General features: G+C 38.7%; 1 protein-coding gene and 2 long non-coding RNA genes across 4 annotated transcripts in view; 1 reads left to right on the top strand and 2 right to left on the bottom strand.

The window, feature by feature from the left end:
- The window catches only part of LOC146577138 (protein NLRC3-like), a 291,287-nt gene that overhangs the window by 24,690 nt on the left and 245,254 nt on the right, over window positions 1-21,343 (bottom strand). The gene's annotated exons all lie outside the window — the stretch shown is intronic.
- On the bottom strand, window positions 3,051-7,106 carry LOC146577145 (uncharacterized). Of its 2 annotated transcripts, XR_014891354.1 has the most exons (8): window positions 6,481-7,106; window positions 5,723-5,762; window positions 5,530-5,576; window positions 5,173-5,217; window positions 4,302-4,331; window positions 3,780-3,848; window positions 3,498-3,572; window positions 3,051-3,102 (listed from the first exon to the last, which is right to left on the bottom strand). It is a non-coding gene; the product is annotated as an uncharacterized LOC146577145 (long non-coding RNA). The 2 variants fall into 2 exon arrangements; XR_014891353.1 differs by lacking the exon at window positions 6,481-7,106 and having other exon boundaries at window positions 5,723-6,268.
- LOC146577144 (uncharacterized) lies at window positions 15,322-21,340 on the top strand. Its single transcript, XR_014891378.1, has 3 exons — window positions 15,322-15,456; window positions 17,417-17,522; window positions 21,138-21,340. It is a non-coding gene; the product is annotated as an uncharacterized LOC146577144 (long non-coding RNA).

The raw sequence follows: 21,343 nt of genomic DNA, 5'->3' as shown, positions 1-21,343 counted from the left end.
ACCCGTGATGTCAGTGGTGGGACCCCAGTCACAGCACTCAGCACCACCTCCTTTAAATGGATTTTATAGCAGTTCCTCCCGTTACTCGGTGCAACGCTTCTTAAATGTGTTTTTGCAGGATAAAACACAGCAGGTGGTGTAGAGAGGACGTCAGCTGACGGAGCAGAGGGAGGCAGACTGTGGATAAATGACAGAGTGAGAGGAGAGCAACCATGACAGAAGCACAGGTGTGGCAGATAGAAGTGGCTTTATAGACACTTATTGTCAGTCCTCGTGCATGCTGTGGAAATAAGTGTCTGTGTCATGAGGTGACATGTGAGCTTATCTTTGGTCAATAAAGCTGAACGACCAGTTTTCACTTTGCTTGTTACGCTTGTTTAGTGACGTCTGGGTTTCTGTGGAGCCCGAATTTTGATGAGTTCTGGTGAAATCATCTGAGATCATCTGAGCATCAGTGAAGAGTCAGCAGAGAAAGTGTGGGACAGAAGTTTGCTTTGGACACATGGACTGAAATCAAAAAGTAACAAACAGGATTTCCAATGGACAGTATGGAGAAGTGAAAGTACACAAAGGCTGTGCTGGAACACGTGTGTTACACTTTTTGACAGCTGAGAACAAAACACAATATTTTGCATCATCTCTGCAGTGTCTCTTCTTTCCTCTGCTGTTGTGCTTTTAGCTCCAAACTGTTTCAAATGGTTTGTCAGCAAGCTGACCTCTGACCTCTGCAGTACTAACTCCTGACCCGTACAAAGAGCGGGCGTTTCTGACCTTTGACCTGCAGCTGTATGTCTCTCAGTCTCAGTTCTTCTCTCCGTCACTGATGGAGCAGGTGTAGTTGCTGCTGACAGTCAGTCGTTTGTTTTCTCAGAGTGAGGCTGAAGTCCGAACTGTTCAGAGCATCAGGTCTCATCAACGTGCGCTGCTGTAACGCCGCTTTGTCCTCTGAGATCACCAGGTATGAAACCTGAGTGCTGACAGAGCAGCATGTTCCCCCTCATTCACCTCCACCACCACAGCCAAGGCATGCTGGGAAACTGAGGACACACAGACGGAGAACTGAAGTGTCTGCTGTGTGTTCATCTCAGAGTCCTCACAGGTGACACATTAGCTCCAGAACACCAAGCCAGGTGTTTGAAGCCTGACAGGGATTCTTCCCATCCAGAGGGAGGATTTAGCTGCACAACAATGAACATTAGTGTGTAGTTTAGAAACACAGACTGTGCCTGCACTGCATCTAGTGAAGAAAAGTGTTACTGCCAGAGAACCAGGCTCCTTTAAAGCAGCTGATATTAAGGTTGAAAAATCAACAATAAGCTGATGTAATCAACGTTTCACAAAATGGTCAGCAGCTAAAATCTGGAGCCGTTCTTTGGTGGTAATTAACAGTTTGTTCTTGTTAGCTAATTATGTCATTAAAGGTAGCAGCAGAAGCCTTGTGTTGAAAGCCCATTCACTCACACATTCACACAGTATGTGTGTGTCTGTGTTACACTGTGGACATCCCTTCTGTTGGAGCGCCATCTTGTGGCAGGTTTAAGAAATGTTCTTCTTGTAAATCCAAACTGATGCACCTCCATAGCAGACTGTGGAGGCTTTCAGTGACATGAAGACTTGATTTATACTGTCATATTCTCCTGTTACACAAAGCACAGCACGCTGAACATGGATGAACTGAAACTCCCAGCATCTGACTGAGGAAAAGCACAAATCATTCTCACACTGACTCCTGCTTGATTTTAGATTTGCTTTCAAATCCTCACACTTTCATATGAAGCACTAAATGGGCTCCAGACTGTTTATCTCAGCTTCCTGTCAAACACACTGCTGCTCACACCGAGGCTCAGTTTACTCCTCCAGCCTGGCTTAACCTGCTGTCTGTTAAAAACAGTCCCACACTCCTCTGTTTAATCCTTCTGATCAGACTCTTTGATTTTGTATTGTTTTTACCTGAAGTTGTGTTTTTGACATGGTTCTGTCTGTGAAATAAAGCTCACACACACACTGCTACAGTCCTTCATACACTTAGAAACGAAGCTGCTCCTTTCCTCAGTGCTGACACATAAAGAAGAGTTGCTTTTATATCCAACACGTCTCTGTTCCAGAAAACAGCTTCAGCAGCCTCTGAGTCTGAACTTGGAGTTGGTTATAAGCCACAGGCCTGTGTGCACAGCAATGAGGAAATATAATGCAGTAAGTGAAACATGGATGTGTGGAACAGATTATCCCAAAGGTTGATTCTGTTCATCTGGACGTTCTCAGTGAAACATTTGGTCTCTCGGTCAGGTGACTCCTTTAGTCTCAGCTGACTGCAGCTTTCCAAACCTTTGTCACTGGATCACTCACTTCATCTCCAACGTGTCCCTGACACAGACAGCTGGAGCCGTTACAGCAAAATCATTGATCATCGTTTTTAGAACATTAGCTGGTGTTGGTGGGCAGGCTAGCAGTGCTAATTGTTAGCACTAGTTCTGCTGCTCTCCCTTTGTCTCTGTTATTGTTGGTCTTTAGTGAACAATAGAAAGTGTCTTCATGAGACTGTTGCCTAATGTTCAAATGTAGATAACACCATCTGCACCAACCTGTTACACAGCACAACCCTCTGGTGTAGCTTTGCCCATACGGTAAAAAAATATATTTTAAAATAAATTTTAAAATATATTTTAAAATACATTTTGAAATATATTTATATATTTTGAAATGTATTTTAGCACATATATTTTTTGGCCATTTTTTGTATATTTTGAAATATATTAATAAAATATATTTCAAAATACAGTTTAAATGTATTTAAAATCATTCAAAAAAATATAAATTTAACCCTTCATATATTTCTAAGAAAACACATTCACATGTAACATCTGAAAGAAATCTTTATTTGATGTTTAAAACATACATATAGCATATCAATCAAGCAAGGAATATTCATTTTATAAGTTTATTCTCATTACATACTTAAACATTCTAAAAGAAACACACACACATATACATATATGTGTGTATATATATATATATATATACACACAGTCTCAGTTCCCCCAGCTTTCACTGCAATCCTCAAAGCCCTTCTGGACACGCTGGGAAACCCCTTCCTTACCCCCACTGTAACAAACAAAAGTCACAGTTCTATTACTTTTATCAGAGTTAAAATAAAAATGTGATTTATGTTAGCTGGCTTCATTTAGCAAACAGATATTTCTGTTTATACAGATACAGATATTAATACAGATATATTTTACGCATAATTTACCTCTTTTTTTTTCCTAGATGGGAAGTCTATCCAGTTCACATTACAGTAATGCTAACACCCCTTTTGGTCGTCTCTCCTTACCTTCCAGCATTCATAAATCTGTTGACCTTCTTTGTCTGAGACCAACCACTACAATGCATCATCACCTATTTGTATTGGTAACTTACTTTACAACCTATTTTAATGGTTGCAAAGTAAGTTACTTGTGCTGTATGCAATTTTAGATACACAGAAAGTCTTCACTTACTATATATGGCTGTCATAGTGTCCTTATCAAGGGCAGTTCTTCACTCTGCGCCGATGTCCGTTTTGCTCTGTCCTCCTATAAAAAGCATGAACATTTGAGTGTTTGACTAGTTTTAGATTTCCAAAAATTTGATATTTGTACAACTAAACATTTGAACTACAATTATATGCTATTGAGCGATACTTTTATGGGTAATTTTTGGTAAAGAAACTGGTGACAGAGTTGTAGGCTTTTTAAAGTACTATTAGCTAACCATTTGAACTGACTTTCAAAGCTGATTACCTTTTAAATTGCTGTGGATCAAAACCTCCAGTGGGAAGGCGGCCATTAGAAGAACACGCACCATTGAACCTGAAAATAACAAAAACAAACAAAAAACAGAACAATATATAAGAGTCCGGTAGGGTAATAAATCTCTTCTGAAGCAATATAGTTATTTTGGGTGAAAAACAAAACATTCCTCTAAAATATATATACTGACATCAGCAATCAACATCATGATTGTAATTATTTCCTTTTTAGTACATCTACTGCTGTTTGCATGTGTCAAGCACTACGACTGTATCTATGCATATAAATTCACCATATATATCCAGCAAAAATGTTTTGTTATAGGAAAACAAACAAAGGCATTCAATCAGAGGTGAGAAATTAATTGGGAATATGAATTATAGGTGAACTATTCTTTACCTACTAGCAATCAAGCTTCTTTAACCAAGAAGCTTGAAATATTTGAATGTAAAATAAAATAAATAAATAAATAATAATAAAAATAACATGATGTAATTAAAATGCACAACTTACATTAAGGAAATCTGCATTTGTATCCACAGGCTAAAAGTAAAACAGTAAATGTGTTAGTAATAGTACAGGTATTTGTAAAAAAAAAAAAAAAAGAGGCAGTAACTGTGACGCTTCTAGTGGGATGCTAAATGCAGAGATTTATATTTACAGTATAATACTGCATGTACGGGTAGCTGTGTTGTGAACTGTAACTGAATATTAGAGAATCTCAGAGAAATTAAATGTATTTATTTTTTGAATTTATCAATCATAAAACTGTGTGTTTTGAAGGCCTGTTACGATAACGACTTTTTGTTGGTCGGTATATTGCCCCATAAACAATTGCGACAAGTTATGTCATTGTCATTTTAAGACCATTTTATGTCTTTGAATGTATAATCATAATATAACACCATAATAATGCAAGATCTACACACTTTCGATTGACAAACCAACATCTAATTCTTAAAGTATTTAGATCATTGAAATTAGGAATCAAAATATTAGATACCTTAAAAACTTGAATAAATAGTAAGTTTTCTAACAAATAGAAAACAATGATATTTAATGTTATTGTTTTGTTATCATTATATTTTATTTTTGTAAATATAATGGCACATAAATTACATCATCAACAATTATTGAGGTCATGTACATGTACTGTGTGTTAAGTCGATATATCGATTATTGTGATAGGCCTACTGTTTTGGTATCATAACGAGCTTGTCAAACATGCATGACCACTAAACAATGTCTAAGCAGTAGTATTGGTCTGAATGACAACAAACATAACTAGTGTTTTGGAAAATCTGTTAGAAAACAGTTATTTCAATAATTATGATTAGCATGTGACACAGACACCGCATAAAAAACCACAACAACAAATACTTACTTTAGGAGGATGGGGGAGGGCAGCATGAGGTTGAGACTTTGACATCTGTAAGAAACAAATTCATGTATTACAAACAAGTCACTTAAAAATACATTAATGTGGCAGACTGTTCCCTGTTCAGATGCAGTGTATAAGTACAATCAGGGCTGTCACAACAATAGGGTGGGGCCAAGTGGCTGCAACCCTAGGTACAATGTGCAGGTATATATAATTACATATAATATATGTGAATAAAGCAAGAATCTGTTTAGGTTAGTCACTGTGCTGACTGATGTTTGCTAGGTTTATATGATTGCAAACTGCACAAAAACAACAACAGCAACAACATTAATGACAATGACAAACAAAATTACTTACATTTATGTAAATCTCACATTAGGAAGATCTGCATTCGATTTCATGGGCTGAAATAAATAGGCAGAAACATTACTGCTAAAAAAAATAAAAAACAAAAACTCTAAAAAGCCTAAAAATGACTTAAAAAGCAAGGAAATGTGGAACATTGTAATTAGCGAACATTAATAAAGCATAACTGTTCTTTGTTTCTAACCTTGGTAAGTACTCTGTAGCCAGAAGGAGAGGTAGGATTTCTGTGAAAGCCAAATTAAATGTGAATAGGCTTTGATAGTTATTGAGAAGGCAGAATAATAAGAAAAGGCAAAAGTACGTCACAATATAATTAATTAAGTTACATATTTTGATTACCAAATTATGGAAGCGTGGAGCTGCCACCCAGGCAAAAGAAAAATAGAGCTGTATCACGTTATGACGTGAAATGTTTATTGTTCTAACATTATGCTTTTCATGTTTGTATAATACAGTGGTTCTTAACCTTGTTGGAGGTACCGAACCCCACCAGTTTCATATGCGCATTCATTGAACCCCTCTTTAGTGAAAAATAAAGTGTGTTTTTTTTTTTCAAATTAGACGTAGATATGTTTTTTACTGGTGCACAAAATGAGCCGTGCACGTCACAGCGGAGGCTCTGCCGAACCCCTGAGACCAACTCACCGAACCCCTAGGGTTCGATCGAACCCAGGTTAAGAACCACTGGTATAATATAATATCACGTTATTATAATATACATAATTGTCACGTTCGCACAATATTGTACGGACGTGATAATATGTACATTTTTCGTACAATGTTGTTCAAACATGTTGTTCAAACATGATAGTATATTGTTAGAACGATAAACTTTTCACGTTATAACGTGATATACTTATATTTCTCTTTTGCCTGGGTGGCAGCTCTACGCTTCCGTTCCAAATAAGCGAGAATAAAGTAATATTATATGGGAAAAGGCACCTGCTAGCTTGATGATGGAGGCTTCTTAGACTGGCCACCCGCCTTGGCTTCTTGTCGCCACTCCATGAAATAAAGGTCCGTTTCCTCCATGCCGGCTAATTATTCATCCTCATTAAAATCTCGTATATGTTCAGTTGGCAGAATTGAGAATTTTACATCTTCCAACCACTTAATTAACGCGAACATAATCGGCTTGTTTCTTCCCGTCTCCTGTATCCGGCCGTTCCTCTCGCTGTCAGATTTCGCGCCTCAGAGACGTCGTTATTTTTCAAAAAAAAAAAAAAGAAGAAAGAAAGAAAGAAACAGTAACAACTACTAAAGAGAGTTTTTGCACGTTCATTGCACATTTGTGGGAATGTTTAAATATTTAATTTTTATTAATTACTTTTCATTATATCTTTATTTTTTAAACCACCGTGGCAATGCGCATGCGCATACACTCCTGCACGCAAAGGGCTTTGGAGTTGACGTAATGTCGCAATGCATTGTGGGAGCGCAGCACCATCTTGGCAGGTCACGAATCAAAACAAGATTGCTACGAACCATTCTGAAACGTAGCTCAAAAGAAAATGACGGTATAGAGACAGATTCTGTCCAGATGCAAAGAGACGGTACTTGATTGTTGAAATGTGGACCCGTATGAAATATAGCCATGGAGTAGAAACCCTGAAGACCAAACCGCTATTGACTTAGCATGATCTACTCTCATACCTTGTCTGTGGAGTCAGAGCATACACGGCGCACCAATTTCGCAATTATAAATCTCTGGAGGCGCACATCCAATTCACCAAGGACTGGGTACAAGATTTGGCTATTTTTAAGCCTCCACGTTGTGATTACGCCGTCATTCAAGCAAAGGTAAGTCAGCTTGAGTACTGCGAGTAAAATGCGTTTGATTCCCCCCAACATTCAAATTAGTGCTAGTAAAAATTCATTCGTGAGGGGGAAATTACAGTGAGAACATGTAGAGGCTCTGTTAGAGGGATAACATAGTGAGTTCAGTGCATTGATGTGACATTGTCCTGAAGGATTTAGTTATTCTTTATGGTTAAAGAAATTGCCCTAATTAATTCATATTTATTATAAATAATCCTAATTACACATCTTGCTTCCTTGTTTGTGTCCTGTGTCACTAAAAATACATTCTGTTTTAGTTTTATACATTGATTAATGACCTGCAGAATCTGCTTGTCATATTAGGTGTCCATAGTTGTCACTTAAAGTTGAACTTTATGTTTTCTCCCTCTTGAAAGTGATTACATCCTTGCATTACATACTTTAGGTTCATTTTTTGCTGATAGGTTTCTAAAAAGAAACATGCAGATTTAGAATATAACATGCAGCGTTCTATAGATGGATACATAAAAACACTTTATTTGTTACATTTATGATAAATGGATTTGAAAGTAAATAAAACACATTTGTGTCGGCCTTGGCTCATAGTTCTTGTCTTTAAATGAACTTTGTCTGTGTGTGCTTCAGGTCCTGCACTCTTAAAGACTGAATTGCAGCATTGCAGCCACAGGTCATTGTGAGCATCACAGGGAAGGTTGAAGCCGCCCACTGCAGCTGTATGGCTAGAGTCGTGGAGACTTGCAGCCATGTCACTGCTCTTCTGTTTAATGTAGAAGCAACAGTGAGGATCTGTGGCACAAGGACTGTTACAGATGAACCTGCATACTGGGTTTTGCTGGGTAATATGACCAAGATACAGCCAGAGGTTGGCCATAAGATAGACTTCTCCTCTTCAGCTGCCCAAAAAAAAGGTTCTTGATCAAAACATAAACAGACCATTCATTGTGACAGGTAAAAGAAGCCATCCTCAAAAAAGAAAAGTTCCACCTGCTACTGTGGAGGAGTTGGATCAACTGATGGGACAATATTTTTCCAAGCATAGTTCTGTTCTGAATAACCCATAATGTTTTAATTTAGGGGGCCATGTAAATACTTTGCATTTACTGAATATGTACTTACTAAATACCACTGTTCAAAAGTTGAATAAAGAAACAAAGAAATGTTTGCCTATTTTGAATTAAAAGCACTTTGTCGAACATCACATCAGTTACAATGTAGAAAAAATGTTATGTATAGTTTACAAATGACAAAATGTTCACATAAAATCATGACAGCATTTGTATAATATCACCCACTACTAGCATTCTGTAATTTACTGTCTCTTTTGAAAACTTATCACTTATCACATGGAGAAACCTTTGGAATGCAAGCATGCTGATCCACACAGGTATGCACACAGGTGTACACATGGGTATTCACAGACGCGGACTACAGCTTTCTTGGCTGCTGCCTCAAAGCACACTGTGCGCTGTCTATCCTGCGTGCTGCACAATATCGTTTATTATTTAGTATCTACTGATATCTATGGCTAGCTAGTTTATTGTGATGGTGCTTTTTTTTCTATTATTATGTTGCTCTTTGTTGTTTGCTGTCTCCTCTGTTTTTTTTTTTTTTCTCCATACAGGTGACCCAGGAGTTTTTTTTTTGTTGTTTGTTTTTTTTTCTCTCTTCCCCCCCTTCTCACGGTCTCTTCTCCCCTTTGGTTTTCTTTCTTTCTCTCCCCCTCTTTCTTTCATTCTTTCCCCCTGTCCTATCCCACAGTTATGTCTGTCCCGTTTGCAACTGAAAATAAAATAAATTCATAATTATAATAAAGGTCAATCAAATGGACCAATATGGCAAGGCCATGATGATCCACTTGGTAAAATAAATCCGCTTGCCATCTTTCTTGGCCTCAAGACAACAATTCTGATGGCTATAGATCCAAACGGGACAAAAAAAAAAAAAATAAAGTAGTCTCAGAATAGTGAATTAAACCAACATTTATTGTTGATTTTTTTTTTTAACAAGAAAAACATTTTTCAACTGAATAAAAACAATGCCAATAACCAAAATAAATAGAAGCGTACATGAAAACTACACAGTCCTTCACCTTTCTGTCTGATTTTTTTAAGGAAAACAGTTTTTCATTCCACTAAAAACAGGACAAACCCACCAGCATGAACATTAAATAAACTATTACAATTGTAAAACAAAACTCATTTACAAAATGCAATAATTATCAGTGGGTCCCAGGAAATAGAATGTGACATGGGATTTAGATTTCCGTTACCAGGATGGTCGGGTTCAGCGTAGTCTTTATCACCACCTGTCAAAGACACATCATCAATATTCATGTTTGCTCAGGTTATTCACTTGTTCACATCTGTCTGAGATCATTCATACTGTTGTATGGATGTGTGTACAGTATGTATATAATTATCAGCTATGTAAAAGATATTATCATCTCTGTTCTTACCTAGTTGGAAGTCCTCCATTCAAACTCAGAGAGCCGCTGGAGGAAGGTGGTGATCCGAGGGCTGATTCTTGTAACCTTCCTCTTTACGACACGACCTGTCTTGCGGCTTGTACCAAGTTTTGCAGGGCATTTTGTTCCCATGTCTGGATTGATCCTCACAAAGAACCTTTTAACGGAAAAAAGGCTGCTTTAATTTCAAAATTAAAACATACGTTACAGCAATCACCTATATGTTTCTGCAACTGTAAAAAGAGAAGGAGAAAAAAAAAAAGAAGAGAAAAAAGGAAAAAAAAAAAAAAAAAAAAGAAAACTTATCACTACATAAACAGCACAAGACTTAAGAGTATTTAACAAGAGCATTTTTCCCTGGTTTTACTACCACACTGGGGCACATGTTCACCAAAACGCAGCAAACCTTTGCCATCTTATCCAGGAAGGTCACCTTTTTACCCTCACATGGAAGAAGTAATCTGATTGGCATGGTGGTATGTAGCATGTAGTTTGAAGCAGGGATTTCGTAGTGCCCCATGTGTAGTGTTGGAACCCAGTCAGGATTTGTTTCATTCATTTCATAGGCTGGTTTGTTGCAATAATGCCAAATAATTAGCAACTCTATAAATAGAAGGTAGTTCTGCATGTTTGTTCTAAGTTTGTGCTATGATCTCAGAGCGCATTGAAAATAAAATTAACAGGCTATAAATAATAATATGAACTTATTTAGAACTTACCTGAATGAAAATACTGGAGCACACCAACAGATATCTGTGGCTGGTAGAGAACTGAATATCAGCTCGTCTCGCAGCTGCTATCCAGGCTAGACGCCTTCTTTTGGTAACATCCAACACATAAGCTCCCTCATGATGCTTCCAGGTGAGGAAACAATGAAAAGAGAGCCTGTTTTCAAGCTTATTCCTTTGTCGGTAGTGCAATCTAACATTACAACCGACCACACAGCAAGCATTTGTTTGGCCTGCTAATATGGCGCCTTGACCAAAAATCGTGGCTACGCCCCATCCTGTAAGATCACGCTCCAGAGCCCTATTAACGTACGGATCTAGAAAGAAGACGCTGCATTTTTAACTCTGAGGGAGATGGAGAATGAGCCTATTTCCAAAACAGTGGAGTGTGTTCCTTTAAGTACTAAATTGTATATATTGTCAAAAACTAAAGTGTACATAGCAGTTGTTGTATCTTGTTTACTGTATCACTGACAGATAATTTCAAAGTCAATGAACGCTACATTATAGTGAGATATTGTGTAATGTGAAATACTGTAAGCAAATGAATAAACAACCTAATTCGTGATAGACCTTTGACTCTGTTTTGTTTGAATCCAACTGTTTTTTGCAGATGTGCATAAAACATGTTACTTTTAGTATTGTTATCATTATCATCATTATTGCACTAAATATATTTTAAATAAAGGATACTTTGATATACATTCTACTGTAAGGTTGGAAATGTATTTTCTTCACCCTAAAATATGTTTTGAAATGTATTTTGGTTTGAAAGAAATATATTTTCAATTTCAAAAATATATTTTTTTGGAGCATCACAAATACAAAATATATTTACCATATATTTGAAATATATTTTGGCCAGGAAAAATGTATTTTTTTACCGTATGGGTTTGCTGCTGCTGACTTTGAAAATCACACCAAACATGGAATCAAATATATCGACTCAGCTTAGACTACAGAGAAGCTCGGCACTGCTCACAAAACTCAAACACAAAAGGCTTTTTAAAGACAACAATCACTTTGACAGACACACAAACACGACTGAGTACAGAGCAGCTGCTGGTTTGAAGCCACAGAAATGTTCAAATGTTTAAACACACTGCAGCGTTGCAGCCGTGATGCATTTGTGCTGCTAAGGCCACACACATCAGCTGCCTTACATTTTAGTACCAGTTCATCTCTGACCATGGCAGCACAGTCTTTCCAGTACAGTGATGTTGGTGGGGACAGTGGGGACTGATTGTTCATTGGCTGTAAGCCGGTCACATGGACGTTTAACTGGTGCTTTGATTGCTCTGTAGTCTGTTGTGCCTGTGAGCTGCTCCTAAAATGAGACAGATTATAATTGTCACCATTCTGTTAATGACTCTTATTATGTGCGCTCTCCTCCACTGTCACACTAAACACATTAAACCTTTATTTTTGTGTAAAGTCAGGATTTATTGGCTCTTCTTAAAAGCGTCATGAAGTGCAAAACTCAGCAAACATTATACAAAAGTAGATTTAGAAGCTGAACTGAAAACATTTAAAGTGACAGTCAGCACAAATCCAGCTGACATCTCCATCCAACCCAAGTCTTCATTTAAAGTCATTATAACTGTGACACACCTTTGTTACAGTATTAATCCTGCCTGATGCTGCAGGGCCAACATCATGAAACAGGCTCAGCATTTATTTCCATTATGAAACTTTATCATTAAAAACAAACCATTGTTCTGCAGTCGTCCCAGGACTGTCGGTCAAACGTTCTCTCCACATGTTTAAGGCTGAGCTCACTTTATCGTCTGCCTGAAGGAGGAAAGCAGATGTTACTAAACATCACAATAAAACATATGAAATGGGTGCACATGAGGAACGTCTGCACTGTTAAAGCCATGCAGACATCTTCACACATGAAGCAGCAACACCTCTCAGTTTAGCAGCAGCTGGTAAAAGCCACAGTGATCCTGGAGCCTCCCTGAAGGACTCGTTCATCAGTAACTGTCAGGAGGACGATTAAACCTGCTGCACACGTCCTGTAGTTACACACTCGGGAGGAAAGACGACGTCCTCGCTCTGCAACATGATCTGTGTTTCATCCAGGACGCTCAAACACAGACTGGTTTCCAAATATTAGACGCACTGGTTCTTCATGCGTTTCTACCTGAGCACTCAGAGTCATTTCTACAACAGGCCTCCTTCACCTGCTGGTGCCTCTGTTTCTGTGTTTGGCTGTTTCCATCAGTGCCTGATGTTTGTGATCTTTGATCTGTTCTGAAGTCTCTCTTTGTAACACAAATGTTGTTTGGCTTCTTTTGCAAACAAGGCAAAAGAACTTTAATGGATTCATTTGCTGATCTTACTTTTCTGATGCAAAGCCGTCCTTTCAACGCTTTAGAAAGAAAACCAAACAATGTTTTTAAAACTTTCCCAAAATGTAAAAGCTATTAAAACCATAAACTTCTGCTCCTTGATCATGTGATTCTTCTTCTAGACTGTCTGTAATTGTTATTGCTGATTGTCAATAAAGTTGTTTTTTATAAGTTATGTTGTAAAGGAAGCTTGTGGCGAGGGAGGAGGGGCGACTAAAAGCAGGTTCATATAGTGGGAAAGTCCTCAGGTCATGTGAGGATATTTACTGATGCGTCAACACTGTCAGATAAAAGAACGGCTGCTGCATTTGTTCTCCCACAAATAAGTTTGGTGATGAGTAAAAGAATTACAGATGATGTGGCAGTTTATACTGGGAGCTGGTAGTGATGTTACTGGCTTGAACTGGGTGGAGGACGCACTAATATGCAGGTATGTGGTTTGCTGGGACTCTAGCAGCGTGCTAGTGAGCACAGGTGATATGTCTTCAGACTCTAGGCAACATATTGTTTTTGATATACTTCATTTACTGTATAGAATCAAACACAGAGGGATAGAAGTGGATTTCTTATGGCTCCCTGTGAATATCGGTGTTGATGCAATGAACAGGACGATAAGTTTAAAAAGGTGCAGCAAGAAGAAGTCGTGCAGGTTTGACTATAAAATACAGTGAAAGTGAGGTGAAGAGTATAATGAAGGTAAAGATGAAGGACGAGTGGCAGGCACACTGGGACAGAGACGGGAAAGGCAGATATTATTATACAGAAAACAGTCGTGTAGAAGAAGCTGCAGCAGAGACCAGGATGGAATCTGGAGAGTCAGAGTTGGTCACACAGGCTTGAATAGCACACTTAAAAAGGTAAACATGACACAGGAAGTGTGACTTCTGTGGACCAGAGGAGACGTTTGACGGGTTGTTAGCGTCGTCAGGATGCTGGATGGAAACGCTGTGCCTGATAGGATGATTACAGACTGGACTTTGTCTTCCTGTTACAGATGGATCCAGGCCCTGGATGACTGCTGGACACACATGACCCACACTAGGCTGCCTTCATCCATCCTTTCCTCCTTCACTGAGACTCAGAGTCAGCATGTATGTATTTATCAGGGATTTGAATCCTTTCATTACAGAGTGAAGTTAAAGTAGACGTGTGAACACACTAATAAACACAAAGGGACACAACTACTACTCCATGATGGAAAGCTGAAGTATTACACAGCTTTATGAACCTCCTGTTATCCTGGTAGACGAGTACAGCAATAAATCTTTTACTTGAACATCTTCTGGCTCCAATAAGCTTTGAAATGTGACCATGAAGTTAGAGACACACTGACTGAAACCCACAGCTGTGACTGTGGATCACATCCACACACAGTGTAGCTGCTGTCTCTGTGTGAGCCTTTGCACTGCTGCTCGCAGCACCGTTATATCACTCAGCGCTCGCTGCTGTTATTGAATCCACTTTTTACTGTCCGTGCAATCAAGCTCCTCTGCAGAGCTAGAAAATATCTTCGAACCAGTTTATGTGTTAGGGGATCCTTTGCAGCTGTGACTGTTGCCTCTGTTTTTGTCCTTTGGTTCCTGGGAGCCTTTTACATTTCCATCAGCAACAAATATCTGAACAGGCTTTATTGTAGGAAATACAGGATTAAATAGTTGTCATTATTTATTAGATGTTGTTAAAGATGATCCGATGCTTGTTTAGTTTAATGCTGTGGCTTCAGTCAGCATCACTGTGCTGTATAGTTTTATTTTTCTGATCCTTCTGTTAAAGTTGCTGAATAAAAGCTGGTTGGTCTGCACCTCACCTCTGCCTCGAGCCTCCTTCTTTAAAGCAGCAGAGGCTCTTCATTCAGGTATCACAGCTCGAGTTGTTCTGCAGGAGACCCAGAGTACTGTCCTTGGTCCATAATGACATTAACTTTGATTCATGTCAACACGAAGCCTGAACGTCTGTGATGAACACACTATCAGCATCACTGACATATTTCATCATTTAAAAACACTTCCTGTCACTGTGGTGGTTACAGTGACATCATGCAGTTTGTGCTTTGACCTCCAGAGGGCGACAAATCAGCACAGACAGAGAGCTCCATTCAAACTTTGCTGCCATCAGGAATAATTCTTCAAATATAATCATCAGTGTTTGAGCAGCTATGATATCAGGGACAATCTAGACATGTGTGACAATACTGAACATGTCACATGACACACCTCAAACATCATGTGATCCACTCTCAGTCTGCACTTTCAGTCATGACTTCATGAATTTATGATCAGTTTACTCCTGAAATATTCAAATGCTGCAGGGTGAAGAACAACAAAGTGCTGACACATGTTTGTGTTTCAAACAGGAAAACCAGCAGAAATAAATCATCTTTGGACAACATGACAGAGATTAGTGAGTTTCCAAGTTGCACTTGAATGCAGCACAGACAGATTCTGATGTTCGTGGTTGTAAACGTGTCCTCAAACGCCGCTCTGACTCTTTCCTTCCTGCTCAAAGTTCCTCTTTTCTGAACTTGGTGTTTGTGCCTGACGCTGATCGTCTCCGTGTGGAGCTCCGTGTGAAGGTAACGTTAGCAGTGTGTAATGTTTCCTGGCTAACATCAGCTGTGTGTAGCTCAGTTCCAGCACAAATCTGCCGCTCCATAGTTCACGGTAACGGACTCATGAGGTCGACCGTTAAACGCTCTCCCGCCATTTTGTCTGTGTGCGTGGATGTGTACGTTTTTGTTACCACTGTCATCTCATCAATAGCCTATTTGTAAAAGATCTCTGTTCATAGTTTAGTTGGATTTTAAAACTCTGTAGTTGGACAGTTTTATTTTGGACTGATGCTAAAATTCTTGCTGATTGTTTCTGTCGAGGTTTTGTACTTGACATCCGCCATTTTGGATGTGATAAGCTGTAGAGAGTGCGTCCAAAAAGAGAAACCAGAAAGAGAACCTGTTTTATTAATAACCTCTTGCAAATAGAAGAATATGAAAAAAACAACAACAAATAGGATAAAACCTTTAAATTACTTGAATTTTTAAAATCACCATCATCTGTTAACACAAATTTGATCATTTCAAATTTGTGTTTTCATTTTCTCTTCCCAGTTACTTCTTTCTCATTCTCTTCATTCTCCTTGTCACCTTACGTCTCACTCCTTAACTGAAGTTATAGTTCTAACATAAGAAGTCCCACCAACGTCCTTTATTTAATCTCTGTGTTGTCACAGTTATTATCATCAGATCAGACATGAGACCCAGACAACAACATAAGTTTACAAGCTAACATCATGTCAGCTAACATTAGACGATAGCATCATAAACTTTAAATTACTTTGCCTCTGATCAACAGTTTGATTACATTCTCACATCACAGGTTTATTTGCTAAGTGTGAGTCCGCCCACATTAGATCCACTTTTCAGCAGGTGGAATAATTTGTAGTATATAGGTAATACATCAACAATGCTGCCGTGGCTAAGTTAGGAATATTTATAATGTCATTTCCAAAACTTGCATATGATCTGCAATTTGTAGCAGATCTACTGACTGTCACAGAGCAGCTGGAGCAGTCTCAAATGCAGGTCAGTCCACTGCTGCCCCCTGTGGCCAAGTGCCATAGCTACTGCTGGATGAACTCGTGACACATCTGCACCTGTTTCTATGAACACATTGAGTCTGAGTGGCTGCACTTACACTGGTGCATTCAACATATTGAAAGATGCCAGCAATGTGGATTGTCAAGACTCAAACCAACCATTGAGCAAAGACAGCAGCATCACTTGTTTCTGTTTGTTATACAGCCAGATTTACTCGTGACACACATGTGCAGCTGCTTTATCACCTATTCTGAATTTGTTTCAAGCACAATACATTTGTTACACATGTTGGGATATTGTGTTTGTTTTAAATGTTATATACCTGTGTGGTATGTGACTTGTGTTGCCATGACGGCAGGTCTCTCTTGGAAATGAGATTTTTAATCTCAATGAGATTTTTTTTTACCTGGATAAATAAAGGACTAATTTGTAACTTTCAGTGTTTTCCGGTCTTCCAAAAGAAAAAAAACCTTCAACTACATGACATGCAGTTGTGTATTTGTTTTCACCTTATCATACACTTGAAGTTTTACAAATCACCACTTCTTTAGTGAATATCATTTCAGTCTCAGACAACCTCGTTTCTCTTACAGAGGTTGAATGCACCTTCTGCGGATGGCGGTACCACACAGTGTGCGTGGACTTCCCCTGCACAGAAGGCAACTACAAATGCTGTGAATGCTAAATAAACAGAAACAAATGATCCCTGTTGTCTTTGCTTGATGATTGGTTTGAGTCTTGACAATCCACATTGCTGGCGTTGCATCTTTCAATGCCAGCAATGGCAGGTATCAGTGCTCAAACCTTTTGTGTTTGTTTCCAACAAGTTACCCACCTCGGGAAACAAAAATGTGTTCTTTTACTTGTCAGATGAACATATGAGACACTTTGACTCTTCAGTGCAGTGTGGAGCCTAACAAAGATCTGTTTTGTGTCCCAGCTGATCAGCAGGAGGAGGAGAGTCTGACGGAGCAGCAGAGGAACATTTTCAGCTACTTGGACTCAGCTCAGCCACTACAGAGGAAACAATGAGCTCAACACAGAAGGTGACAGACAGAGCAGGACCATATGACCAAAGATATTTATCACCATATACATTTGAACATTTGCCATAACGATGTAGCTGACGATAGAATTGACAGCAGACAAAATACTTTACAGCTGCACAACTTTATTAAAAACCCATCAATGTATTTTCACTGAAACAAGCAGCTGTTGTTTATGTGCATTAAAGTTATATAAAAATGTAACAGTGCAAATGCAAATTGCTCGCTGACAGTTTAACCAAAAGGCGTTTCCAGTGGAAACTGGCCGACACATCCTGAGCATAACCATGTATAATATCCACTAAACTTCAGAAGAGGTTATACAGTCGTGGCCAAAAGGTTTGAGAATTGCATAAATATTGGAACCTGGAGAAGTTGCTGCTTAAGTTTTTATAATAGCATTTTGCCTGCACTCCAGAATGTTATGAGGAGTGATCAGATGAACTGCATCGTCCTTCTTTGCCATGAAAACGAACTTAATCCCCAAAAAGCCTTACCACTGCATTTCATTGCTGTCATCAAAGGACCTGCTGAGACCATTTCAGTGATCGTCTTCTTAACTCAGGTGAGAATGTTGGCGAGCACGAGGCTGGAGATCATCATGGCTGTATCCCGATTCAGGTTCTGCAGCTTTAAAGTCCTCAAGGGCCGCGTACTCAAAGACCGCTAAGGCCGAAGTGCGAGGCTCGTAGGCTCGTGAAATGGGACGTCTAGCCTCCGTCGCGCTGCCCAGGTTGCCTAGCAACCATGATACTAACAGCTGGAAACGTTTCATACAGCTTTGTTTGACAGAAATGAAGGAGAACATATTTAGTTCATTTGTTTCTACATGAGCTCTGTGTGATTTGATGAGTATCTGAGGCTGAGACCACAGGACTGTGAAACATGATTGTTGGGCTTCATTTCTGTGCTGAACAGTCGTTTAAGATTAGCTGTAAATAACAATTAGCTGATGTTGTTCATGAGACTAAAGTCATCTCACTGTGGTAATGTAAATATAATATGGCCAATATTATAGTTATTATATTAATCACTTCACTCACAGACAAGTATCTGTGACAGTGTGTATACAGATGTATCATATATAAGAGACAAATATTGTTCATTTAATATGTTGGTACTAAATGTGGCTCAGTGCTTACATATATGTGTAAAAAGCAAATGTAGGAGCTGTGATAACTGTGTCTGATAGAATGAAGAGTCGACTGATATATGAAATATTCCTTTATTGGGTGAGAAAATCAGACCATGTCATAACTGCTGTAAGTCACACAGAATAGATATCAGAGCCTTAAACAGGCTGACTTCTGCTAAATGGGTCAAACTGGGCAGAAAGTCTACAAACACATAACATCCTTATAGAATATGATGTAACACTATAGATCAACTTAGCTCAGAATATATAAAGCATATAAACAGTTACAGCAATATGATGCAACAAACACAGCAGCTACTGATCCAAAATACTCAAAGCTTCATAGAACTGAAACCAACATTTATTTTTAGCTCCATTCTGCTGCTGATACAGACTTTAGGTTTCTGAACATTAAACTTGTTGCTGCCTTTCATAGTGTGTAACTTGAAGGCCCTGAGTACTTTCTCCCACACTGAAAACACTGGGATGATCACATTATTTGAACATTACCTAATAAGACTGATTCAGGACAGACAATTAGTTATGTTAAACCTTTCTAGCAGTCCTTCACAAACAGGGAACAGTCTGTCTATTCTCTCCATCTGTCAGCTGCTGCTGGCTCTTCCTCCTCCTCTTCCTCACACACTGCTGAGTTTGTCCTGGTGGATCATCAGGGCTGCAAAGCCTCACAGATGATGTGCAGCAGTGGCTCCCTCAGTCTGTCCTCACTCTGGACACTTGCAGTCGTCACACATGGAAATCAAATGTGTGATAAGCTGCAGGATTCAAACACAAGTGTAACTTATAAACACATGTTCATACTTTTATTCCACAATCAGAGAGAAAGAAACAGAGAGAGAGTGCAGGACAGACAGACAGGTGACAGTCTCAGGTGTACACACTGCTACACAACAGCACCAGAGAAGCAGGATTTAGTGTTTGTGTTATTACGAGTGTAAACAAGAAGAGTTCCAGATGGTGCAGTGGACACATGTGTGACTGCTGTGATTAAAGCATCTTTCTTTCAGCTTAACGAGTGAACCGTCAGCTCGTTCAAACACACGTTAAAGTGCGTTTGGCTCGACACCACCGAACAGAGGCAGCAATATAACACAGCTAACATTAACAGTGCAGTGGATCCTGCTTGTGCCGTGATGTTCAGGACTGCAAACCGAGCAGCATCACTGACTTTCAGCTTGTTGTGTTTGTGGATATATGACTGACTTTAATTATCCACAAAATCATCACATTCTCTGTCAGATTAAGGTCGACTATTGAACGGCGTATATTTTAAAGGCTTTAAAACCAAGTTAACGCTGAAAGTACAAACATCACTAATGTCACATAACTCTGCCGACAAGGCATAGCTATGGCTATGAAATGCTCTTTGTGTATCACTTCTTCATTATGAAAGATGTCATTAATGCACTAGTAATGTCTCATCTGGAGTATTGTTCAATCATTTGGTCAGCAGCTAATAAGACAGATCTTAACAGACTTCAGTTAGTCCAGAATAAGGCGTCCAGATTAGTGTGAAGATGTTCATACTATACTAATATTGATCAAATGCATAATAACCTTTCTTGGCTTCCTGTACAGGCTAAAATATTCTATGGCTTACTTGTAGTTCTAAAGAAAGCAATTCTGTTAAACACACCACATTTATTCTGCTCAGCTGCAGTATCCAGATGAAATACATCATCATATTACACAGTTTTCAACAAGCTGCAATTTAGTAAATGCTCGAGTTAAAAGTAACGTTTTGTAAAACTGTTACATTTAGAGCAACTTTTAAGTGGAATAAGTTGCCTTAAAAAATTAGAGAATTATTCAAAACTTCAATGAACACTAAAAAGCCGATTTACAGAGCTTTTAGTTGTTGTAAATATTGTAAGACATGATTTGTTTTTGAAATTTGTGTAATGTGCCTCAATGTTATTGATATTATTATTATTATTATTGATTGCTTATATTTGAACAATTGTGAAACCTCACTGTGGATGTAAGAGTGAAATTATGTGGATATCTTGAATCCACTTTATTGTGTAATATTTTATGTGAGTATTTGACGGAAGACGAGCAACATCTGTTGTGGAAGCTAACGGGGTTCCTTTAGAATAAACAAACATAGGATTTATTATCACTGAATAATTCTGTATAAATCTATACAAATTATAGAAATATGTAATAGGAAACAACAAAATAATCTAAATTATAAAATAATGTGTGTGTGTGTGTGTGTGTGTGTGTGTGTGTGTGTGTGTGTGATTTTAGTGTTTGAACAGTCATGAATTATCTTTAACAGCAGGTTGGATGTAATGTGTTAGAACTACCAGCAGGTGGGGATAAGAGACCTTTAAGGTGTTTGGTGCCACGCTCCACCTTCAGGTTTAAAACTAGTGTTAATGGAGTTTGAAGGTTGAGTTTGTTCCACGACTGCATTTCACTCACTGCCTCTGTTTGTATCTCTGTCACTGCAGGACCAACATGGAGCCAGAAGTCAGCGCTCTCAGGAGGCCGACAAACCTCACAGAAGAAAGGGAGAGAAAAAACACACCTGTGACGAGTGTGGGAAGGGTTTTACTGTGAGGGCTAAACTAAAACAGCATCAGGTCATCCACACTGGAGAGAGACCGTTCAGCTGTGACTTGTGTGGAAAGTCTTTTTCCTTGAAGGGTCACCTAAA

This window comes from Mchenga conophoros, linkage group LG3 (assembly GCF_057382185.1).
Source record: "Mchenga conophoros isolate Kocher_MC1m ecotype Shallow Benthic linkage group LG3, M_conophoros_male_GT1.1, whole genome shotgun sequence".
NCBI lineage: Eukaryota > Metazoa > Chordata > Actinopteri > Cichliformes > Cichlidae > Mchenga > Mchenga conophoros.
Note: the sequence above shows the minus strand (reverse complement) of the source record. Positions and strands in the feature narration are given on the sequence as shown.